Source organism: Lutra lutra, chromosome 3 (assembly GCF_902655055.1).
Source record: "Lutra lutra chromosome 3, mLutLut1.2, whole genome shotgun sequence".
In the NCBI taxonomy this organism is placed as follows: domain Eukaryota; kingdom Metazoa; phylum Chordata; class Mammalia; order Carnivora; family Mustelidae; genus Lutra; species Lutra lutra.
In genome coordinates, this window is record NC_062280.1 from 88,126,363 (window position 1) to 88,153,077 (window position 26,715).

The 26,715-nt window shown below is 39.3% G+C and overlaps 1 long non-coding RNA gene across 1 annotated transcript; it reads right to left on the minus strand.

Moving 5' to 3' along the window:
* Window positions 1-1,360: 1,360 nt before the first annotated feature.
* Window positions 1,361-22,958, minus strand: LOC125095294 (uncharacterized). The gene is made up of 4 exons (XR_007125840.1): window positions 22,898-22,958; window positions 15,755-15,997; window positions 2,868-2,992; window positions 1,361-2,510 (listed from the first exon to the last, which is right to left on the minus strand). It is a non-coding gene; the product is annotated as an uncharacterized LOC125095294 (long non-coding RNA).
* Between the last annotated feature and the right edge of the window lie 3,757 nt (window positions 22,959-26,715).

Consider the following 26,715-nt stretch of genomic DNA (forward strand, 5'->3'; position numbering starts at 1 on the left):
AGGCAGCATGTCTGTTGCGATGTCATTTGTCATAATTCTTTGCTCTTATATAGTGTCTTTTCTCCAAGCCACTCACATACTACATTTGCTTTGTGTCTATATTCAAGACAAAAGATAAATCCTTATTTTGTTAGAACTTTCCAATCTACTGCATCTTTTCATATTTACACTGCAGACCATCTACGGATAGATCTGATTGGTTTCCCTGATACGTCCTGGAAAGAGAATTCATGACATAGTCAAGGAAAATTATATTCCTTTGCCATAATCTGTTTTGAGAATGAATTTTATGATGGAATCCATTTTATAATACATTCGATGATGTTTTTCTGACACTTGTCATCATTAATTATGCTTTACAAAGCCTAATTTCTTGTTTAAAATCGGAATCCAAACCATTTGTACCAAAAGAAGTACATTTGAAGTGCTTCAAATAACCTTTAATTTTATGAGAATAGATCCTCATGAAAACGATTAAATGTAGAATGTTCTGTTAAGCAAAAAACAATAATTATAGAATTAAAAGGATTTCCTAAGTTGTTGTTTTATGATTTGGACTTGCTGATAAGCCTTTCAGGATGTCACAGACCTGATTGGGTAGTGTCCCTTTAAAAGCAGAATGGCAGCTGCTGTCAAAATGGAATGCACCCCCAAAACTTGCTGTTTATTCATATCCCAGTTAAAGCTGAAACAAACAACTGAAACTAATCACGCTTGAAGTTGGGTATCGCCTTTGTGAGCTTTATGAGCCTATTTTTCTGAAATTAGAAATTGCCTGAGTGAAATGTTTCTAGCTAAACTGCTTTCTACTGAAGTCATGATTTTTACAGTCAGATAAATGCCCCTTAAGCTCCATTTATGTAAGCGTCAGTGACATCCAGTGGCTAACAGGCTGATCACAAGTGCGTCTCCCCACTGTCTGAGGGGCCCATGGTGGGAAGATGGCACTGGAATCCACTCTGCATTTTCAGAGTGCTGTTTCTACTCAAGAAAGTTGGTTTTTATTGAATGTGGTCCTTTGATTAGGATGACTAAATATTCCACCGAACTTTGAAATAGAAATGATAGAAATGAGACTTGAAAATTGGAAATCAAAATGCACGGGGCTACATAGGAGCATGCCATTGCTTGGGAAACGTAATTAGCATCCACACTAAACCCGAAGCTAGAAACTCTGCAGGTGTCATTTAGAAATGGTTATTGGGGAGTCTCTGCAGCTTTCAGTTCGACAAAGAGAACTTGTAAATCATGGCGAGGCTGGTTCATTATGCAGCGTTGGATGAGGTTACCATTAGTGTTTCAAACACATGTGCTTCCCAAAGTAGTCCACCTTAATTTGAAAAAAGGTATTACTTGCAATAATGTCAGCTACATAAATTTATTTGCAGACAGTCAATTCATATTGATCATAACTCGACCTTACGATGACCTTGAGGAAAGGTAGTCTGTGACAGGTATAGATATTGGGATCAATACCAGAGTGCAATCGACTACACCTAGTTACTGATAAATGAAGTAAAAAGGTACACTATTGTCAGAAACAAAGATAATAACAGCTCATTTAGTCACCTACTTGTAAAGGTTTAATATTGATACGTGTAGTTTTAATGACATCCTCGGGCATTCTCAAATGGCAGAAAACAATTGGGTGCAGAGTCGCTGAGCACATTAAGTAGAGAGAATCATTATTTTCCAACTCCAAATAATAAATTCCGTGATATTTGTGTCAACATCGCTGAGAACTCGGGCACTCTCTAAACCGCTCAGACGTAGCCCCTGATTCCAACTGCACGGGGCTGTTTCACATCAGTTTTCTTCTCAACGTGCCAGGTCTCGTGAAACGAAGCACCCTATTACGTGGGAACAAAGCCTCCAGGACCACACATTGTACGTTAGTACTACCCTCTCTTGCACATTTGCTGTGGAATTAGCTTGCCTATCCACAGGTATAACCAACTGTAATCATGAGGAAGAGAGCATTTGGTCTCAGCACATCTGCTCCACGTTGATGCATTCCCCTCTGCTAGGGAAAGTTAAAAGAAAGGATGTTAACAAAAATTTCCCCCAATTGTTCCTTTCTCTTTGCTGGGAATTCCACAGAGTGAGCACTTGGCAAGTTAAGCAGAACCTAAGTAAATAGAGTCCATTGGCAAAATGGTAACAGGTTGTGTAGCTTAATTGGAGGAGAGAAGTTCAGGAGCCAGCCCGGTGTCTGTTGCACCCAGTTGGTAAATTGTGCCTGTGGTGAGAACAGAGTGATTTTGCAACAAGCTCATTTTGGGTAACTAGTCAGCCTGCTACCGTGAGCCAAGAAATATGAGGATTTGGTTTCAGTGTGTTTTTTTGTTTTTTTGTTTTTTTTTCTTTTTTTTTTCAGTGTAAAATGTATTTCTATATCTTGAGCTTTGTTTATCTTTTTGCCAGTATAATTTTAAGAAATCAATGCCAGCAGTCTGATATTGTCTTCCTAAAGGAGGGAAATGCTAAGAGACATTTGTGGCTATTAAAACCTGCAAACAGAAGGAAAAGGCTCTGTTAGCATAGACTTCACTTGAATGTTTTCCCTGAATGCTTAAGTTTCTAAGCTGATCCCAGCAGTTAATCTCCTGGTCCCATTTCTTAAGCTACATGCTTTTTTCACACGGTCTTCCTGTTTTTCATGCCTTCGTATCGTTTGCTATCTTCTTTTGCCTCTCAGACTCTCATGAAGCTATTTATTAATAAACCTGTGTTTTCAATACAGCGCTACATCAATAAACCTCCTTGTGGTTCCGTTAGTCAGCATTCTGGGAAATCCTATGCTATATTGAAGAACTGTAAATCTCCATTATTGCTTCCCATAGCACAAATAAAGAATACCCTCTTACCTCCGTGACATCCTCTGCTAATTTTTAAGGGCAAATGCATATGCTCGCACAGTTACTTGGAGGTGCTGAACTTGGCGTTTATCAGGAAGGGGGCCATCTTTGCCACCGAAAACGCCCTGAAACACCTATAATCAAAAGACATGCTAATTTAAGGTATTAAGAAACAAATTACTTCAGTTCTCTTTAGTCTTCCCTTTTCCTGAAACCTTTAACTAATCTGGCGGGATAGGTGAATTCTGGACTTCAGAGTCTTCTGCTTAGCAGCTGTGTTATTTGATGTGCAGTGTGTTATTAACTGACACAAAGAAAATATCAGTAATTAAAAAGATAAGAATAGACTTTTATATACCTTTTTGGTAGCAGACAGAAGGAGTAGGACAATCTTTGTTTATACCAACTAAAAAACTTCTGGTATTTGCTACCTTAGACAAGGGTGGTAATTACATTTCTGCACGACTGTAAGAGAGAGTTTGGCTAGTGAAAGGTGTGGCTTTTTATGGTTTCCCCAAGAGAAAGCACAGTGGAAGTTAGAAGAAGGGAGAGCTTGCCCAGTGAGGAACGGCAGCTTGGAGGAGCTGGCTTGGCCAGTGAGGCTGGATTTCCTCTAAGGGTGCCTTTGAAAGTTACAAATGCTATATATTGGAAAAGAGGAAACCAGTTTTCAATATCGCTAAAGATGCTTTTAGTAGAACAGATTCAGGAATCCTAAGAAACATTCTATGGCCACATCCCAGAAATCCCTGGGCCCTCCGTCTCTTTAGACTTGGTGTCTTCCACTTACTTTGTAACAGGTTCCCTCCTACTGGGGATGCCACCAGCACCTCTACTATGAGTTTTGGGTTGTCCTGCCTTGTCCGTATCTGCTGCTCTGGCTCTGGGCTCTGACAATGGACTAAGTCAATAGGGGCACAGGCCTATATCTCTTCCAAATCACTTTGGCGGCTGACTTTCTACTTTGTATCCTAATTTCATTTCTCATTGGCATATCCACTGAGAGCAGGGAGCCCTTAGTGGTTGCCGGGGCTCTGTGGGTTTCCTAGCACCCAGCGGCTCTCTGCTGACTCTACCCGGGCTAAGCCCCCCAACTCTTCTCTGGCCTGCTAACTGGCTGATCTTGCACTGTCCTTAACCAAATTTTTTTGTCTTCAAGATTCCGTTTCAGTTCTGTGTGCTCCTTTGCCTCTTCTTGGAATCTCCTCTGGTCCCCGAGATTCCAGAGCCTACTACAGAGACATTCCACAAGGGCTGCCTTTTGGGCAGTCTCCCATCCTCCGGACTGTTTCTCTGTTCTCACCTCTTCATTAAAATTTCAGTGTTTTACTCAGTCGAAGTGATTGTGTATGTTGGGTTCCCTAATGTTAAATTCCTGGTGGGTAAATGGATTACTCTGTTGGATCGAGGTGACATTTACATTTTAAATAGGGATGATGAGAGGCCTCAAAGACTTTCTCAACACTGAAGTGGTGGAGGGAAGAGATTATTTTAAGATGTTGGTGTCTTTTAACAGCAGTCCTTGAAGGACACCCTAGTCCAGATCTGTGTAAGGGGGGGCCATCTGTAGCATGATGTCCCAATAGGTCTACACATGCCCCCATAATCCCATTCAGAACAGCAGCAGCAACAGGAAGCAGTGGAGTGGATTTTAACCGAAGGCCACAGGCAGGCATTCCAGACATGTGCCATTTGATTTAGACCCCAAACCTCCCCAAATCCCCACTAATACCTACGTTCAACAATCTCAGCTAATTAGAAGTATGTCCTGAATTGTACCTTCTGGTAATTCAATATCATTATAAGTAAATGGAGTTCCTTTGCTGGGGGCCCTTCACTCTGACAGGGACAAATCATCTTTGGTGAGAGACAGAAGGTACTGAGGAGAGATAAACCCTCAATTATGTTGCCCATCCTAACCATGTCAAGGAAGGGGGAACACCCAGCAGACATGATCATTTTTCTAGGACTCAAAGCTTTAGTCTTTTGGTAACCCAGAATTCTAGAGCTGGAATTACAAGTATTTTAAGACGTGAAGAATTTTTTTTTCTTAAGGTAGATTTTCCATTTATCATTAAATGAAGTTGTCCTCCAGAGAAAAATGCCTTAGGTAGATTTTCTGCTAGGTTTTACCTGCTAAAAAAAAAAAAAAAAAAAAAAAAAAGACACCTTAGATGCATTTAAAAAGATTGCAGAATTGCAAAAGCAATAAAATTTTACCATATTAATTAATTTTGAATTACAGCCAAACTCTTATATAAGTGTGTATGATATTCATGGTAAGGCCAAATTAATTCTTTATGATCAGTGCTATTGCAATCAATACTAAATGAATTCATAATGATAAGATACTTAAAATAAAGAGTTACCACAAAAACAATAAAAAGACCATCACCATCCAAGCTATAGCACACTAATAAAGTATTAGCTCAATAAGCTGGTGCTATCCATGACAATCAATGGCAGATACTTAATTTATTTCTGCTTGCCCCTGTCTTGCTTTTCCTGTAAGGGTTGTGTAAAAGCGTGGTCCTTTGATTCTACTGTAAATTGTAGAGCACAGAAGAAATCCAGCATCCTTCTTATTAAATAATTTTGCCGTAGCATTTCCTTTACATGCCACCTCTCTGGCAAAGAACCCAAGGCATATTATACACCAATTTACATTCCAGATGAATTCCTTTTGCCACTGTCTCTTCCCCATGATAGTCCTCTAATCCTTTTTTTTTTTTTAGATTTTATTTATTATTATTTGACAGACAGAGATCACAAGTAGGCAGAGAGGCAGGCAGAGAGAGAGGGGGAAGCAGGCTCCCTGCTGAGCAGAGAGCCCGATGTGGGGCTCGATCCCAGGACCCTGGGATCATGACCTGAGCCAAAGGCAGAGGCTTTAACCCACTGAGCCACCCAGGCGCCCCCCCCCCTTTTTTTTTTCCTTAATCTATTCTTTCTTTTCTTAATTTTCTCTCTCCCTCTGTCTCTCTTCCACCATTTATGGAGATATTTGCAGGATGAATGGGGCAGAAATTTGAAGGTGGCCATATTGGTCTCTACATTTTGACTTTTTCACTTTAGTGTTGTGAAAGGATGTTGTAAGGCTGGAAAGTAGTAGCTATATCATTTCTGTCCTTTACCATACTCCAAAGAATCAATCAATCATGAAATTAAGAAACAATAAAGACCTGTATTTTTCTCCCTTCCTCTCTCTGTCCTTTTCTCTCTTCCTCCATCTCTGCCTTCCCTCCTAGTATAAGAAGTATTTTGAGTATCTTCCATATGTCAGGTATATGCTAGGTCCTAGAAACAGAATCAGAAAAACAAAATAAAAACCAAAACACTCATAATCCTTATTTTCCAGCTTAGACAGAGTCATGGAAAGAGTACTGGGTTGTTGTCAGATTAAGGCCAAGTCTCAGCTCTTTCACTTTATTTGCTGTTTGATTTTAGGTATTGCGATAGAGACACATTCCATATCAAATTCCTCTATCTTGGGAACATGGAAAGCTATAGTTCCCAGCAGCCTTGCCTTTAAATAGGATTGTGTGACTAGCTCTGGCCAATGAACTGTATAGAGAGATTATGTGTGTCACTTGTGCCTTAAGTCAAAGAAACACTTTGTAACTCTCCACTTTGTAACTCTCTACTTATTTCTTTCCCAACTTACAGGGTAGCCAAAGGTTGAGGTGGCAGAGACACACTGTGAAAACAATCCATACTGCTGAGCCACTCGGAACAGCTTCCCTGAAGAGGTAGCCAGCCTGAGTGACTGTGTATGTACATAGTTTGTTTCTTTTGGAATTGCTTGTTACTGTAGCATAAGCCTGACCTATTCTAACTAAAGCGAGTATAGCATCTGTTTATTTATCACAAAACAGGAACAATGTATTTTTTACCTACATATAAAGTTACTGAGAAAATGAAACAAGATAGCTAACATACAACACACAGACTATTTAAGTCAGAATTATGTAATGGCCGACTTGGTCTACTTTGGATCCCAGAATTGAAAGTCTAACAATTTCATAAGATTCAGTTGGCCCTGGTATCTATCAAAATATAGGAGATGTTGTTTAACAAGAGTTTTTTTTTTTTTTAAACAAAGTGATTTGTGGAAGATAATTAAAATTCAGTCTCTGTAAAGGGAGCCTCCATGGGCTCTGATGCTTGCTTTCCATTACTGTTTTTGAAGGCTGAGTGATACCATTACATACTTCTCTGGTCTGGAGCTTCACAAATGAGTGCTGCGTTTTCTGTCCCATAGTTTTCACCAAGATATTTGATTTATACTTGAAAATTTTTTTTGTTTTTAAAGTTCCCTTGATGGAAGTATGTATGCATGTATGTATGTGTTTTTGTATTTAAAACTTAAAATGAGCCACTGCCCCACCTCCTACCCTACAACACCAGATACCTTTGAAAATGGCATCTTGAATTGTTACTGTTGAAATCACCACAGTTTAGTTATGAGTTCTATGCCAATGCAAATTTAAATCCGTATTATTATTTTAAATCAGTATTACGGTGGAATTATCCTAGGATGTGTGAATTCATTCAGTCATATAGAGACTATAAAAAGTACAATAAATGACAGAAAGTCACTGAACGTGAAGTGGGTAGATATTTTGGAAAGGGTAGTTAGAAAACACCTCTTCTGAGTATGGGATGCTATTTGGCCTGAACCCAAATGGTAAGAACAGAAATATTTCATCTATTAGTTAATGTGGGCTAGGATTTTTAAGGGCTTATGAAAGTATTTCAAACTTGGAAAAAAGGTTATTGCCAATAATTTATGAAAAAAAATACTGCAGAGGGGCACCTACTTGTTCATTCAGTAGAACATGTGACTCTTGATCTCTAGGTCATGAGTTTGAGCCCCATGTTGGGAGTACAGTTTACTTAAAGAAAAAAGAAAAGAAAAGAATACTGCAGAATTTAAATCAATAATGTTTATTTGAATGCATACAAAATGTCTATTGTTACTAATCATCTGAAACTTAACTGTTCTTATTTTATATAAATTCTATTTAATATGAGTGCATTTTAATATATTTGATCTGATGTGCTTAGAACCCACAAAAATCTACTTGGGTGAGAAGGAGCTAGCTGTATGAGGATCCTAGGGCAGAATATTACAGGCAGAATGTCTTGAAACAGAAATGCTTTTGATGTGATTGAGGAAGAGAAAGAAGGATGTGGCTAGAGAATAGGGAGTGGAGAGTGGTAGGAAAGGAGGTTGGAATCAGAGTCTAGATTTTGAAACATTCTATGGAGGGTGAGGAAAATGGAGACTGATAATTCTTAACACACCCCTTTCCCCTGATTCAGGTGTGTCTGTGTGAACACGTGTGTGTGTGTGCGCGTGCATGAGCCCTTTTCATCACACGCATTTGCCTATGAGAAGCTGATTAAGCCAGGATAAAGGCTATCAGCTGTTTTCCTATATACTGTGGATATTTCTTTGCATACATTATTGCCCTGATGCTTCCGCTGATATTCTTAAATCCAAATACTGTACAGGATTTCCATGTATCTGTCATTCATGCGCCAAACAAAAACATTCTAGAGACTAACTCGCTTCCTGATGGTAGGTTCTTGACTTTCAGACTGACACTCAATTATATGTGGGTTGTTACATTTCATTTCACTTCAACATGGCTGGTTCCCCGACATAAGGGAGAATTTCAGTCTTGGGGAGCTCATAAGAATTTGGAATGTTAGAGCCAGCCACCTCTTCTTGCCTCGTCATGGGACCAATGTTTTGTTCCAAAGTTTTGGCTCAGTGAGGCTGCTCCAAATGCTGTATTATTTAGATTTTTATGAGACTGTCCAGTTACCACTGAACAAGAAAAATATCTTAAAATAATTGCTTTATCAGGTATGTCTCAAAACTTTCTTTTCTGCTGTTGGGGGAAGGAGGCAGGAGCAGTTTAGTGCTTCGCCTGCCAAGCCACAGAACATCTTTGCTGCTTTCTTTTTCCCTTCAATTGTCATTGAAAATAACTAGTCATAATGCCTTTGTAAGCCCCGCCTGGCCTCAGCTATGCGTAAATCATGCTCCCAGACAGGGCCCCTTGGTTTAGAGGTCCCATTGTGGGAGTGATTTAGGTAGAGGCGGGATCATGAATAAAGAACACTCACCCTCTTCTTCAGAGGCAGGGGCGAGAGAGCCCGCGAGAGCCCTTCCCAAACATCTCTTTTCAGCACCAGTATTTGGCTAAGAGCTTTAATTTCATTAGACAAATGGGGGTTGGGTTTTTCCATGCATCTCAGCCTCCTTTTAATGTGTAAATTACATAGGATTTGCCACTCATTACAATGGTGATATGATTATTGGCCTCAAACAGACCACACTGCACAGGCCCCCAGTGATAGGCCAGCTAAGAAGTGGCATGTGTGGGAAAAATTGGATAGCACATGTTTCCTGATCGCAAGTCCTCAAAAGAATTGAATTCAAACCAATGAGACTCCCACTTGGTTTACTCAGAGTGCTTCATGCAAAATTGATTTCTAGGGGGATGTGACATCATGGTAGGTAGTGATGTGTAGAGGGGTGAGAGCTGCTCAGGGGCCAGAAGCAGCGGCCCAGGAGAAAGCTTTTTGGATTGGGAGGCAGAAGCCATAGTTGGGCTTTTGACCGAAGATAAGCCACTCAAATCCTGTGAACCTCAGTTTCCTCATTCACAAAATGGAGATAATAATATTCGCCTAATACCTGCAGAATATTAGGAACATTATTCTTTGAAGCTTCGCTGTGTGTGACTATGCTGGGAAATAGCACTCACATTGTCTCATTCATTCTTTAACCCTCAAAGATCGTTCTAGCTAAGCACACTAAGGAAAGTTAAAGAGGCCAGCATAGCATTTCCTCCCAAATGTTCCATGGACATAAAATTTTGTGGAAAAACTTACAGCTTAGAAAATGCCTTATAGTATGTCCTCTCCTCCTCAACCTGTTTTTAGAAAACCACAATGTCCATTAGCATACTAAAGGCTCTGAGAAGCTTCTTATTAAAACACTTTTTTGTTGTTGTTTGTTTTTTGTCTTTTTTTTTTTTAACTGTAATTTCCTATGAGACCATCTTTTTTCCTCTCCCACCTCAACAAATATATACACCCAACTGTTTGGGACCTAAGCCTTCCATAGAGGCAATGGAACAAGGCTGGTTATTGATTTGGGAATGGAGAACAGTAGAAAGTCCACAAGTCCTTGGAAGGAGATAGTCTTTGCCGGGAAGGGGCCATTTTGAAAAAGACACTTCTAGAGCAAATGCCCTGTGAGTTTTAAAATTATGATGGTTGGTTCATCTGGTAGAACTATGCCACCATTTGGGCATAGTGTGAAAGGAATTTATTGTCTCCCTCAAAGGAAAATTTGTTCTCCAAAGATGGAATATATATTATTTGCATTTTTTCTAATTCATGCATTCATTCATTCATTCATTCACTCTGTATATTTTTTTAAACCCAAGTATATGCCCCATCTGTGGTCTATGTTGTGCCGGAAATTTAGACCTTTAGCCACACAAGAGTATTGTCTTGGTAGATCTATAGCAATCCAAACTTCAGCACCACCATTCCATTAATGGCTTCCAACACCACCCTCTTACTCATTTTCACTAACACAAATTGGCCACAATCACACTATTTTGCATTTGTCTAATTCTTTGTGTTACAAAGCACATGTATTTCTCAGGAATTTTCAGAGTCTGTTCTTAAACCACTGGGTAAGAGAGATTATAAATGTTTCTGAAAGAATAAGTATGTAAGTATATTCGTTAGGATGCTGGGAAGTGGTTTCATTGAGAATTCTGGGTTAATACGTAGTTGGAAATGGTCTCTTTTACACAGGACATCTCAGCAATTTGGATGTGCACTGAGATTCTCTGAGAGTATGATAAAGGCAGGGGAATGGTGAAAGCATGCAACATCTTCCTCACTACATATTTAGCCAGAACTCTTGGGTCTTGGGTATTTTTTGGTAATCAAGGACTACCTCTGAGGGATTCTATAAGAAATGAAGGACGTATGTTGGGGACACTACCTGGCACATGTACACATGCAGTGGAGGTTCACAGTAGATGATGTCCTCTAGCAGCTGTGGGAATCAGGCAGGCCTTAGCCTTTCTACCCATTTCCCTGCAGGTACTACTCATTTTCTAATCTAGCTCTGACCCTCTGGGAGTAAAGGCCAACTTGTCTCTCAACCAGTCTGCTGAGCCCTGTCCTCTTCTCTCTTCTCTAGATCCTTCCAGTTAGTGCACGGGGACTGGACTATTTTTAGTATCTTGTCCATCCACTTCTTTGCATTACAACTCAGGCACTGCTAGATGCTGAGAATAACTCTCTCTCAGAAAGTGCACTGTCCAATCTCACTGTTTGATCAGAAATTTTAGATATTTATGCTGGCTTGGACTGGACTTGTGTTTACTGTCTCAGTGGTCTGAACATAGAATGCCCAACCCCAACTTCACCTGTTTTAACTCGCTCTGCCTTGTCTACTGAGAGCCCCCACTTTGCCCCAAGGCCAGAGCTTAGTAGACTTTATCTTAGAAATATTCTAGAACTATGTGTTATATGTGAGTAAATTATATATGCTTTATACCAGTGTCAAATGAACTCTGATTTCTCAACTGCCAGGATGATTCTCTTTCTACTATACTAGTGTAGTTGATTCCCCATTACTTTATTCCATGTTCACTGGGAATTTACCTCATGTACTGAAGAATTTTGCCAAAACTTCATTTGATCATTTTATATATACTAAGTGCATAACTAAGTTGGGCCGCCTTTACCAACTTTCTGTGTATTAGGGAGAATAAATCCTATAAAACTTATCCTTTTGATCGACTCATATTTGAAATCATGGTTCCTTCAATAAGACCCGTGCTGCAGTCATTCTAGGCTAAGCTCTGAATACCAGACTTACTCACAGCCAGAATAGCTTTTGAGAAAAAAATTTCCCAGAGAAATAGACCTGACTGCCTCCAATGCCTCTAGCAATGATCCTGGAGAAAGTTTAAGGATGGAGCCATGTATATGACACCTGGAACTAAGGACTAGAGGCTAGAGATTGGGTTATCCACAGAGTGGTGTTTCTTACAGATCTAATGCATATTCGTTGGCCTGACCATGCTCCTGCACAGATACTAGCACCAACCATGGTCTCTGTCTGGATGGAGGTGACATCTCTTGTCACCAGCAAATGTCAAGGACAATTACCTGAATCTTGACTTGTTAGGCTGATGTCGGTTCAGGAACAAGGACACCCGAGAAACAAACCTGGGGTTGGCCACATGGCAATAAAATCACTAGAGGTTGGTAGGCAGTCAGTATTCCGAACATCAGGGAAAGTGACCTGCTGGATCTTAAGGAGCTCAAGTTCCAAAATATGAAGAAACCGAGTATGCAAATAAGAGGATTAAGCGATTGGGATTTGGGAAGTTCTTTATAAAATCTGGCTGGGAGATCTTCAAATTTCTTTTCTATATTGAAATACTAAGCAATGAATTAGGTTTATCTCATGCAGAAAAATGGAGATGCACATAACTAGAGGGATGGAAAAAGGAGCCCTCACTCTAGTCAAAAACATGAACTTTGATAATTTTTCCATAGGCTCTTAAATATTTGTGATGAAGGATGTATGTTTGAGAGACAGGTGAGCTATGGTTAAAAACAATGGAACAAAGTACAGCTAAATGACCTGCCCAGAGAGTAAGCCTATGACCTCAGACCTAACTTCTAAAGAACCATGGTAAGGAGCAACAGTAACTACTGAGGTTTTGTTTTTTGTTTTTGTTTTTTGTTTTTTTTTTCCTATCTGAGTTCTGAAAATTGCAGTGATTGTCATTTGTCAAGCAAAGGCTTCATTCATTGCCCTAAACGACTGGTGCCATTTTATGAAGTCTTCATCAAAAGCTTTGAGGGAAATTATATAATATAAAGCAAAATATTTTCATTTCATTGTCTTTCCTGAGATCAATGAGTTTAACTTTCAATCTTACTACATTCTGAACTGCTGCAGATGGTGTAGGTGGCAAATATTACACATTTGGTAGGAAAACATCATGGATATAAATACCCTTGTCTTTTTCCCTCAGATCAGTGGAGAGCTTTAAGAACAGGATAAATACCCATCTGCCTGGAAAATTGCCTGGAGGCAGGGTGATGGACTAGATGTCTTACTTAGATTCCTTCCAACCCTCTGATTCAGAGCTCTCCGCTGCTGCCAACAGAGTTAGTTCTGGTGGGATACGTTTAGGACTGTGGACCCTTCTGTCCATGTGTGTAATGTCTGGAGATTTTTTTCATTGAGAGCCATTAAGAACAACCTTTCTCTTCCAATTCTATGGAAATATGCTGCGTCTGAAATGCTATCTGCTCTGCGGGCTTTTTGAAGATGTAGGTCTCTAATAAATGATGAGTGAACGAATACGCATGGACTTTGGGGAGGGGGCCAGCCTTTCGGGGGACCCAGCATCTTTGTGTCTTTATGTCTTTAAGGGACATGGTATGAAGCCCGAAGGCTTTACTTAAGCTCACTTGCCAGGTGATGGCTGATTGGGATCATCTTGGCCAAGGACGGGACACTATTGATGGTTCTTGCTCCCATGCCAGGGGCAAGGTGGTGTTGTAGTGGTAATGGAAGTCTGGGTCACAGCAAAAAAGTTTTCCTCATCCTAATAAGAGATGGCAATACCCTTTTGTGTTTATGTATATGTTCATACGCATAATTTTTGTTTTTATTTAACGTTTAAAGTAAGCCATACTCTCTTTAAAAAATACTTCAGAAAACAGAAATATGAATACTAAAACAAAAATAATTCTTAATTCCCCAGCCCAGAAAAAAAAAAAATCACTGTCAACAGGATGGCACAGACATTGGACATTTGTGAGAGAACATACCGAGAACTCGAAAGATTAACTTATGTACCCATCCTGTCATAGCATATAAAGTGCCCATGAAAACAGAGGAGATCATAGGGGGAAATTTAAGTATCCACTTCAGAGCACTAGTGATTCTTTAATTTTTCACTTGAGGAGTAATTTTTGCATCCTCTGGAGTATAAGCTAAAAGAGTTTCATGAATTCCTTTATGTTCCTTCCAGGACAGGGATGGGGAGGGGGAACATGAACCCATTCACCGGGCCCCAGCTTCCCCAAGAACCATCGTACCATTACTGTGTTAGACTTACTACATTCTTTCCTTTCTGTTATTAGTTCCAGCAAGGAGTTTCTACCTCAACCCATCACCCTTTCTTTGCCTTTCAAAAAGTTTTAAAAAAATAATGTTTTCTTTTGAATAATTGAAATCACTTTGTAGAATGTTACTTGATTTGTAACAATAAAATCATTTTGAGAAGTGGCTGCTGGTTAGCTGCCTAATTACATTTGTACCCTATGCAAATGGTCCCCTCCACACCGGAGCTGTACACTTAATATTTCAAATTCATACAACAGCAATGCAACTAATTTATATGTCTCATGGCCTTTGAGTTGTTCATGATTAGAAATATTGCATATGCATGTGTTAGAATTTTATGATTTTTCTCTGCAGACTTTCTATAACTCTGTATGTGTGTGTTGGTGTTTCTCTGTGTGTGGTGTATATATGGTGTCAGAATTTGTTTACTTAACTCTCAGTGAAACATTTTCCCAGTTTGTTACTAGGGTCAGTTATTTTATTTATTGACTTGTCTACTGTACCATGTTAGTCTAACCCACCAAAAATATATACATCATAAGAGCAAGGATGTTTTTCTGTGTTGCTCATTTCCATATTCCCAGCATCTAGAGTAAGTTCTAGAACAAAAAAGGTTCTCAGTAAACATTAGCTTATTGAACAAATCAGTGACTACAATATTCACTGCATATAGAATTTTTAATGACTGCACAGAATTTCCTAATAAGGGAATAACTGAAGTTTTGGTGACTATCCCTCTATTGTTGATAATAAAAGGGATATGAGATTTTTGTTATCATAGCCAATGATCTGAGAAACAAAAATTTTTTCCTCAAGGATAGATTCTAGAAGTAGAATTACTAGGTCAAACTGTAATAATTATGTGAAGTTCTTACAGCTTAATATATTATGCTTGGTTTCCCCCTCAGAACACTAGTATAAATTTAACACTCACAAGGAATGGATAAAAATGTACATCTTACCACATCCTTGCTTTATGGGGTAACTTTTCAACTTTCTCAGTTTTGAAATTCAAGAGAATTCCATTTTTATTATGGATATAATATTAGTCAAGTATCTCTGGTCAGTATAACAAAAACTTCTAAATCTTAACACAATAGAAGTGTTTTTTTCCTTGTTCATGGTACAGTCCGATACAGCTTGTGTGACTCTTCCAGGCAACAGCTCCCCAAGAAGTTCCTTCACTTCTGTGTGTGTGTGTGTGTGTGTGTGTGTGTGTGTATGTGTGTGAGAGAGAGAGAGAGAGAGACAAAGACAGACAGAGAGGCAGAGACAGAGAAATTGGAAGACCAAAAGGTGTGTTTCATGGCCCAGCTAGAAATCGAGTAATGTATTCCTGCCCACGTTTCATTGGCCAGACAGAACTCAGTCCTGTGGTCCCACTTAGATGCAAGAGGGGCTGGAAGCATAGTCTTCCTAAATACTGGGTCAGCAAATATATTGTGTCTTGAACAGATTGTAAAAATATCTTCTTTCCCTTTTTAGATAGCTGTAAAGTGTGGAGTGCCTCTTACTAGAGCTGATGTTCTCCATTCTGCTCAAACGGTCTACACACTCCATTTCCTGTGGCCGTGGCCAGGACCTTGGCCACTGGTTTTCACAAAGTAAAGACAAATAAAGAGAACGAGCACCAGTCTTGTCAGGGATGTGGTTGCTTGCCGGGCAATTGAGGAGCAATGCTATTCAATTTACCCACCTTTAAAGTTCGCTTTTGGTGTCCTGGAACAATTCCAACTTGGATAATTGCATTCTGCTGATCTAAAATTCCCCTGTAGTTTCCTTCGGATGAGCTAGCCTTCATTTCCCCCTCTACACATTGTAGAGGGTTGTGTTACTGGCAGCCAGTGATCGCTCCGTTCCACAAAGAAGCTGGTTTCATTTCACCACCAGGAAAGCGATCCCTGGGTGAATAGACAGAGCCTGCAGGTTTCTTTGGTTCCTTAAGTGTGGGAAACATACATTTAATGGATTAGTTAATTAGTGACTTGAAGCTCTAGGTGGTGGAAGAAATTAGTGCTCTTTTGTTATGTTATAAATTTAACTCTAAAACTGAAAAAAAAAAAGTTATCGTCTCAAGAATAGGTAGTATCTTTTGACCCAACAAGTAACGCAGTACATTTCCTGTTGCTAAATATGAGATATTTTGCTATCTTGAATAATAGCCATGGAATCTACACTAGAGTATTCCCATAGCAATATGTTTACCTCTATCTAAAATAATAAACTTTTTCTCTCATGGCTTTCAATGAACAGAATTAACATTTAGAGAATCACTCTTTTTTTTCCTCCCAGGAATATTTATTTTACTAAGTAGTACACACTATCCCCAATTAAATGCTTATGTGTGCTAAAATAGTAAGGGACAATATTAATTTTCATCCAGCAATAAAATAATACTGGTGGCGGGTGATTCCTTTAACAATGGAAGGTCATCTTGCAATTAAAGTGTCCTTTAACAGAGTATGGGAATAACGTACTACTCATTGGGGTGATGAAAACGAAACAAAACAAAACAAAAAAATGGCTGTTGAGCAATTATTAAGGTTGAACTTTAAACTTGTAGAGATCTTTTATTTTGGTCTAAAAAATATTTTTTTTTTGAATCCAAGTTGATGTCTGATATACGAATTTCAAAGCTCCCATAACCAAAGGAGGGAGATTTTCTAACACTAGGGGCTTATCCTATTAAAATTCACCATGATTCTCCTTACTCAAAGATGTAAACAAGAATCAATTTCCTTTAGTAAAGAAGTTGGCTGAGATGCAAGTTGAATTACGACAGACTTGATGGATTCCTATGGAAGCTTATAGACACCTGAGAATCACAATCTACGATTTACAGGGAATTCTCTCCCCTTACTTTTCCTTGGGCAAGGGGGGCAGGGGAGAGGAAATCTGTATTAGGAAGAAAAGGAGAGGCTCCCCAGCACACACAAAAGAATTTCATAGCTTTTAATTCTGCTAAGCCACCACTACATGGAAGACGCCCAGTACTGTAATTATCTGGCTAGATAGATGTAATTGTATCCATCAAACTAAATAGAAGACTGTCAGATGACAACCAAGATTGGATTGTCTTTTAGGGTCAGACAGAAACCTGCAGTGACCTCATTCCTCCCTTCTCACCATGCCTGTTTTCTCAGTCTTTGATGGAGACCCATTCTGCTAACCATGTGAAAACATATACAGTAACACTGTCTTTTTGCTCTATCCCAACAGCCTCCCTAGAGGCCATGCTCGGTTTACTTGGGCCCTGGGGATTAAGCCTGCCCAGGCCTCCCTTGTATTTGAAATGTATGATATTGATATCAGTGCTTAGGGAGAATCAGGCCTCTGCAATGAACAGATCATGCCTGGCTCCGTAAAGTCTACGTTGCATGGAGATGTATAGGCTGGGTGGAGAGGGGCCAAGTCAGGCTTTCGCTCTGGAAAGCAAGTATTAGGTCATGAATTAAAGAGTTTGTTTCCTGGCCTGGCCCTTAATAGTCAGAACATTTCCATGGGCTGTATAAATACATTTCAATTTCGAGTAGTTTTATGTTTGGTGTGGCCGCAAATCATTGTCGTCTCTTAGGTGCGAGCTGGGTATCAGCATTAACGCTTCTCTGCCATGCTGTCTTTAAAACCAGCACAGCCCCACCCCCTTGCTCATTTATAAGCAGTTGGAATCCATTTTCATGGAGTTCCTCCAATCAGGATCATGTCCAAACCATTTTGGTTTTTTTGAGCCTTCCATACTATATTTACTGTGTTTAGTGAAAAGCTGGATTCTCCCCGTGCTAAGTAGCAAACCCATGATGGTTGAAATATTCCACTAGTTCTGCCGCATTTATGGAAAGAGACAAAACACACAGAAGATGTAGGGTTATTAAGTGAGCTATTTCATCTCCCCATCCTGGTATGCATTTCAGTCATTCTTGAGTAACTTGCCGCCACTGAGTCATACAGGTCTTACGGTTTGTAGTCCATGTTCCTGATGGGAACAAAGCACTACTGAAGGCAGGTTTGCCTTGTGTCTTTTAACGTAAAAATGCATGACACTACTGCATATGCTGTGTGTTAAGCTTAACCAGGTTAACTCCCCTCTGCCTGGGCTTTTGGAAAAGAGTCCCAAATTGTCACATGTAAAGGGACATTTCAGTGCTGATTTTTATTTCCATGAGATTAAAAGTGAAACATGTAACCACAAAGCTGGTTTATGTCATCCCCCTGTCGGAGCCAGCAGTCATGCCAAAAATTAGATATTTGATAGGTTTGTGAGAGAAACAGATGCAGAAGGATGCCATTCCCACAATTTAGACTCCTTCTTATCTTTAAGCTAGAAAGAACATTCCAGATGAAGAAAATCTATTTTATTGGCTTTAAAAAATAGCAAAGAAAATGTAGAAATAAAAAAATGCTAATTTAAAACTGATGTCATTCTTGGGGACTTATAAACTGCAAATTGGTATTTCTAACTCAAAGAAAAAGAAGTCGTTCAAGACATGCTTACTTGATGTTTTCATTTATGCTGCATTTTTACCTCAGCCGTGGCGTTATAATTGAGGGAAAATATCCACGATATATATTCACATCTAGTAGTATGTGAATATAGGCAAGAAAAAAAGTAGAGAGAAAACCATAAACCTCCAAAAGGCTAAAACATCCAAAAAGTATTCTCTCAGCTTTTTTTGGGAAGCATTTTGTGTCCCATTCTTTTTATTTAATTCTGCCAGCTGTCTGCTAAACAAATCTAGCCAGGTGGGGCTTATAACCCATGACTAAAAAACCTACTAGTGCAGCTGTCCAGCTTGCCCGAAGGAAGAATTCAGACAAATGGCAGGAACGAAAAGATTGTTTTGTTTTCAAGAAAGTAGCTACTGTACCTTCTTTGGGTTCTGTTTGCTTAAGTTAATCTATCACTTCCTAAGGTTTTATCGTTAAATAGAAAAATAATATCACCCTTTAAAATTTTTTAGTTTATTTTTATTATAATTAGTTTAATCTATTATGATTTTTCCTTAAATAAATGCTTTTATTTTATGTTGCAACCTGGTACCGAGTTGTCCATTTTTTTTTCTTTTTAAGAGTTCTTGATTGCTAAATATTATTTTTCCCCCTTTTTCTCTTTCTTTCTTTCTTTTTTCTCTTTCTTGGGTGGGAACAAATGATTAGTGAACTGTGACTGAACTTTATTTCTAAATATCGCATAATTAAAGTGGAGCTATTTAAAGGTGAAGCTTGGCACGGTTTATCCATGAGCAGAGGAACAGAACAGGCTTCTTTGCACTGCATCATCAGTCGACCTCAACTGTGAATTTCTCATCAGCAAATGGGTGCTTCATTTGGTGTGTTTGAGCAGAGGAAGACGAGAGCTGCTCTAAAAATGATCACGTTGCCATCTGATCTACAGCTCCATTGATGACAAATCAATGCGTAAACCACTCACTTACTTGCCCCCCTTATTTGACATTTATCAATTCAATGAATCTCAAAATTTCTGTCAAGCCTGCCTAAAATTCTTATTATCTCATGAAAAAGGCTGCGAGAGTTACAGCTGGTCCTAGTCTTTGGTCTCAGCACCTGTTCAAGAGATATGACACTCATTCAGGATTAAGATGGGGTGCCGAACGTAGCCAGACTTTTGTCATCCTCCGCGGAGAGGTACCTGGGATGCCAATGTACGGATGCCCTTTAGAGAGGGAATGGCACAGTCAGCAGGTTTTGACATGCGAAGGACTGGCTCTGCCTGTAGCCAGCCGTGATCCGTGCACAGATTTAGAAGAGAATGAGGCTGAATGGGGTGGTGAGAATTTTCTTAGCAAGGGCACATGTCATTCCATAAATGGGTGAGGAGATTTGGCTAAATCTCAGGGCAGATTTGGCCAAGAGCTAGAACGGAGGGATTGGCATATTCTGTTGCCTTCGTTTTCCACATACAGGGACACAAGGAAACAATGCCTGCAGCCGGAGTTGTGCAGACCAAAATGGTGTCCAGAACAAACAGGCAAAGCCAGATTACTGTTCAAGTTGCCTTTGTTTTCTTTTGTTATGTAACAAGATGTGAGTGATATTAGCGTGGGTGCTCACAAACCCAAAAGAAAGCAGGCCAATTTTTCATGAGGAAATTGAAGTGCTGATGCAGAACTAACCCTCACAGCTTGTTGTTATTTAACGAAGAAGAAGTAATGGGGAGTTTTTGGCAAAATTGGTATATATGCATAACAATAATGCGCCACAAAAGATGAATGACATGACTTAGCCCTCAGAGGATTTGCACATGCATTTAAGTGTCAGAAGTAAATAAATTGTGCAAAGACACAATGACAAACCAGGTTAAAGGAAGCAAAGCATCACTCCCCTTCCGCCCTCCTTGCCACCCCTGAAGCCCAAATCAGGTGCTCCTCTCATGACAGTACCCGCCTTTGTCCAGAAGTTCGGCTGCCTTTGAGCATTTGGGCTTCCCTGCTTTGGGTTGGTGGAAGCAGCCACCACAGACCTACTACAGTAACTTTGTGGTTAATCAGGAATAAACACCAAGAAAAAATTTACAAATATTATGAATTCAGGATCATTTGCTCTTAGTGCACAGCCATGATAAAAGAATGGATCTCTGTTTAAGGAAGAACACCCCAAACATGACACGTGTAAGAAGTAGTGTTTGGTAGAAAGAATTAGAAAGGAAATCTCGAAACATTTCCTCCTTCTTCCATTCTTCCATTATGTATGCATGTGCATATGAATCTGTTTATATTTAAATTCTCTTTAAGTGAATCTTTAAATGTGGGCAAGGATTGCTCTCTAATAGAGTGCAGACAAGCAAATCCAAAATACATACATTTTCTATGTTTTCTCCATTTTGAGATTGGTGAATGGAGACCCAGAAGAATAAATAATTTATACTTGTGGAAACAGAAACATGTACATGTTTTGGGCAAAAATCTTAAGAAATTTTCATTTCTAACCATGTGGTCAGGATAAACTGAGAGTGTAAAGATGGAAAAGTTTTCTCCGATATCATCTTCATTAACAAAAACATTTATTTTTTTTAAAGATTTTATTTATTTACCTGAAAGAGAGAGAGAGACAGTGAACACAAGCAAGGGCATCGGCAGGCAGAGGAGAGGGAGAAGCAGGCTCCCCGCTGAGCAGGGAACCAGATGCTGGGACTGTATCCCAGGACCCTGAGATCATGACCTACGTGGAAGGCAGACGCTTAACCGAATGAGCCACCCAGGCACCCAGCAAAAATATTTACGGTGAACCAAAGATCTTTAGCATAAAATAAGTTTGTAATTATAAGATGGTTATCTCCTACAGTCATTCAGATACGGCATGCCCTTTCGTACATAGTTATTTTGTGAAGAAAATGCTCATATAATAGAGCTAATCTGAAACATGGGTGTTAGGCTCGTTGTTTCATATCTACGTGGTAAGAGGGAACCAAGTATCTTCTTTAGTTTTACGTCTTTTTCCTAGCATTCTAGCCTGTCCTTCCAAGACCTGTACATCAGCCTTCATGCGAATGGCTTCCCAGTGTCTAGTTCTGCATCATTACATCAGTGTTTTGCTAACTTTGAATCCCTAGGATCATGAACTAGATTTGAATATTTAGCCTTGAAACTAATTTCTCAATGGAGGAGAAAAAATTAACACTGAATCTTTATCATGTGCTAAAAATAATTTCCTCATAAAAAGAATGGCATGTTTTTAAAATTATTCAATCAAAATAGGCAACAAAGGCAACCTATTAATAGCATATTAAAATATAACTTTACAAATTCTAGAATTTCATAGCGGAGGAGCACAAGACAGAAGGATCTTACAAGTCTTGCTTCCTCATGCACTCATTTTGGCATCGTTTTGATTATAACCCTGTGTACTAATAGGGTTTCTGTTTCATGCAGGTGGAAGTGAGAATTTGAGGCTCATTTAACAGTGTGAATTTTCCCAATGTATTGCAATTACAGAAACACCTGAGCTTTCAAAGTTTTTGCTGATTTGCTCTGAAAGTTCAGTGTGTTTAACTAACTGTGCTGTCAGTATATTTAACTTTCATATTTTATTCTTTTGTCTCTCTGCCTCCCTTCCTTCTCTCTTTTTTTTTCGGTTTTTGTTTCCTTCTGTTCTATTTCTCTAGTCTCCCTTCTCTTCTTTCCTTTCTCTTTTTTTCCCTTTTGTAAAAATTCCCCTTTCTCTTGTGGAATTTAAAAAAAAACTGTCCTTAAAGCCAAGCTTTTTCTGTAATGCCCACAGAGGTCCTAAATTCAACAAGGTTTTTATTTACCCACTAAAATGTGAAAAAATAAGGTTCCAACAATGCTGCCTGTCAAAGAGCAGTCACATTATTCTAGAGAAATCATACTTAATGATTTCATTTTCTATCAAACATGTTCCCTGTCTCGCAATAATTAAAAAAGCCTACACAGTCATGCTATTTGGGTTTAAGCCACTAACATAATGTATAGATCGGACTTCACACAGCAATTGCTTATCGAGTCAGGATGGAGAGACAGCCCCTCTCAAGTGAACTCTTGTACTGTTTACAAGGCGGTCCTGTAGCTCTGGTTTACAGCACTGCTTAGATCCTGTTACAGTTAGACTTAGATCTTTCTTTTGGTATAATAGAATTTAATGAGAAGGAAAGTGTGCTTTCAGTTTGCATTTTCAGAAGGAGTTATGGGTAAACTTAGAGTATGCAAAACCACATTTTACCCCCAAATAAGCAAAGGATTCATTTACAGAAAGAACAAAACGTTCCTACCTGAATTGAAAAGGAAGGAATTCTTCCTAAAAAATCTTTTGAGTGTATGAAATATTAAAAAAAAAAAGATTTTCCTGAAGCCAGCAAGTTTCCTACCTTTTGTGGAAGTCCACCTTAAGGTTGGTTACCACTCGGGAGTGCCGAGTCATTTGCAAACCCCACTGTAGCAACCAAGAAAGGGCGGGGCTGCGTCCTGAGACATCTGTGGACCAGAGGAGCTGGCAGGGACCTCAGAGCTTTCTATTGAAGTGACTGCTCCCAGCTTGGCCGCAGGAACAGTCGACCTGAGGTAACTACTTCCACATATCAACATTTGTCAGTGGTGGTCTGAGAGACACGGAGACTGCAGGCAAGGGGAAGTACCTGCTCCAGGACCAGCTAACCAGCTACCCCGCCCCCCGCCCCCACCATCCAATCTTTCTTACGGGAGAAAGAAAGGAAGCCAAGTAGGAGAAAACTACATAGTAATAAAGCAAAATAAGTGCTTAAATTATGGGACTGGCTGGCTATGGTTATTGGTACTTAACTATATACCGAGTTTCTAAAAATTCGGAGCACAGATGATTATCTAACTTCAGAAGAATTTCGTTTATCTGGGTCAGTGTTCTAAACGCACTCCGGTGGCATGAACGCGCTTGTCTGGATTCTTTGGGAGGTGGTCCATATGTAGTTTGGGATTAATAATCGATTTCAACAGATTTCCTTAAAAATAAATTAGAGCAGAAGATTCAAAGTCATTCCTCCAGTAATTTCATTTGCAGTTTTGAGGGAATGAGGAGAGGTGGAGGTTTAGCTAATGTCCTGGGGATTGCACAAATCCTTAAACGTCCATTGCATGAAACTCTGCCCCGGCATGAAGATCTTTGGCCATGTTTTTTGCGGTGGGAACAAAAGCCAAAAGCTGAGATCCATTGCTTTAGGGTTTGAATTGCTAATATGTTTTTTCTTTTTTAAAAGACTTTATTTATTTATTGAAGATTTTCTTTATTTACTTGAGAGAGAGAGCATAAGCACAAGCAGGAAGAGGAACAGAGAAAGAAGCAGATACCCCATTGAGCAGGGAGCCCGATGCGAGACTCAATCCCAGGACCCTGGGATCATGACCTGAGCTGAAGGCAGATGCTTAACCCACTGAGCCACCCAGGCACTCTGAGTTACTAATGTGTTTGTCTTTAACCTCATTATAATCATGACATAATAAAGGAAGAAAGTATGATTTTGTTAAACATTTACTAATAGTGATAGACAAAGTTGTTCTTTCTTTTCAACTAGTTGATCTAGTTGTTCTTTCTATGGCCTGGAACACAACTAAACATACCGCCAGCGGTCAGCAGTGATACACCCTCTGACCATTTTAATTTAGACTCAAACTGTAAAGTGCAGCCAAGGGCTATAATTAGGTAGAATTTATAACTGAACCTAAATAGGGAGACTGTGCACTGGCTCCTAGAAGCAGTTGTTATATGAAAGATGTATGAAGCTGCTTCTTGTTCAGATAAGCTCACAAGTGGTCTCGGGATAAGCAAGCCTTGTTTCCCTCACTTTTGCTGAAGTTTCAAGTACTTCAATAAGAGTGGACAGATTTAGCACCTATAGAAATTGTGAGCTGATATTATTTTACATATTTACGGAGTCATTTGTTTTATGCTTGTCTTCTTTCCTAGAAAGTAAGCTGCCTGAAGACAAGGACTTCAGGCTGACATTTCTATCTAATGGGCCTCTTAATAGGTCTGCCAGCACCGGACCTGGCCTGTGGGGGATAGGCAATAAACTCTCACTGAAAAAGAATAATAAAACCAAGTCCTTGTTGGATAAGGAAATTAAAAAAAAAAATCATCTGTTCTTTGCCAGGAAAAGTCAGTATCACATGCTGACCATCTCAGCACCCAGTGTCTCAAAAACTTTTTTGACATCTTACGGATTACAGAACCGTTCAAGAGAGGTCAATGGATGTAAGGCATTGGTTTTTATTTTCCTTGGGGGGAAAAAAAAAGAAAAATCTGATACCATTTTCACTAGCCCACATGATATTTCTGGTTTCTTGAGGTATTTGGCAAAGGGAAAAGCACAGGTTGAACTGTTTAGAAAAGATAAAGGATCCTTTTCTGAATTTTGAAAACTGGGACTTTTACACATGGTTTCAAAGTTGATCGAGCACGTAAAGCCCGATGAAGACAGATCCTGCAAAAGCAAAGAAACCCTATCTGATGAGTGCCCCAAGTGTGAACATACCACACCATAACCATGTGGAAATAATAGCCTATATCTGCAACAAAAGCTTGTGTTTAATGAGAACAGGGCCATTGTTCTTGAAATTCTAATTTGGTAAACATCTTAACGGTGCTGACTCATCAGTACTGAAAATCCAATAATAAATCACCACTGTGATTTAGCATTGATGCTGGAATTCACATCACGAAGTGTGCTACAGCATCCGCTGAAACTCAAACAGGTCGCTGAAAGGTGCATTTCATCAGCAAGCAATTTAATTCATATCAAAGGAATTTTACCCCAATTGAGTGGCAACTGGCTACTTTAGAAAGCAGTTAACCGTTGGGGGAAAATGAACTGTGTGTTAGCTGCCCCTAGAAAGGTAGTCATGTATAATCCTGGAGGTTTTAAAAGTCGTTTCTTCAAATTCCATAGCAAACAATATGAAATAACAACCCAGTATCTTTGTATCTTAATCATGTTCAGTAACGAAGCCCTTTAGATAATTGGCACTGCTTCTGTAGTAGGCCAAACTTTCTTTCAAGTTACAAATACTCACAAAAGGTTTACATTATAAGGGGCTGCTTTGGAGATGTGCAGATTTAGTTTGTAAGTACAAAGTGAACATGCAAATTGCCTTATCTTGTGGGATTCACAAACAACCATCATTCAGATTGATTTAATACATGGCTTTTTATCTTTAAAAGTGTTAATTAGAAAATAGGGACAGTTCTCTGAACACTTAAGAGTAATAAATAGATCAAAACAGCATCCATGCTTCTCTGATGGAACTTCTGAAGGCTTTGTAAAAGGATTAATACAATTGTCAAAAAGACCACAGTATACATATTTAATAGTGTTACCAAGCTACAATTACATTTTTAGGACTTGATAGCTAAGTTTTCTAATATTTGCTATCTCGAAAAACTGAGACATTGTGCAACTTTTGTACAACGTTTTGGAGTTACCGTCTTATTTTAATTTTTCCACCTTGGCTCTCCAAACACACTGTTCTAGAGAAGGTTCTAAAATGACAAGCGAGTATCAGACGTTACTCAGATAAAGATGGACTGTTAGAATTGCATAAAGTGAAATTTTATGAGAAGAAACACTTATGATTCATGCATTTTTCTTCTCAGTGAAAAATAGAAAGCTGTTTACTGAGAATTTGCCTGTATTTTGAAATTTCCCCATGACAGTTAAGGGCATGTACGGAGGACTCATTCTCAGGGGCTCTGCTATTGCCTGTCTCAGAGCCTTCGGGCAGGTGACATTCTATATCCGTGCTTTGGTTTATCTGTAAATGTGCAAAATCACAGTCCCTTTCTCCTAGGGTCTTACCGTGGGGATTAAATAAGACTGTGTTGAACGGTGCCTGGCATATAAAGTGTTCTGTAAGTTATGATAATCGAGACAATTGCTCGTGAATGTGGATGGCGGTTTTCGCCAGACTTAGTTATATGGTTATCCCGTCATAAGCACTGAAAATACTTGGGAACACCTCTTCAGATTTAAGAGAAAGGCAAACATGCCCAGTACAGGGTGAGGGCCCTTGGCCTCTGTGTTTCAGAGAACTTGAATTTCCCTCCTCTTCAAGATAAGGACTTGAGAGGCCAAACCATGGTGTGAGCCACTTCCTTTCTAAAGCCTCTATTTGTGTTTTGTTTACTTTGGGTTTGTCTCTATTCAGTATTTTGATTTAA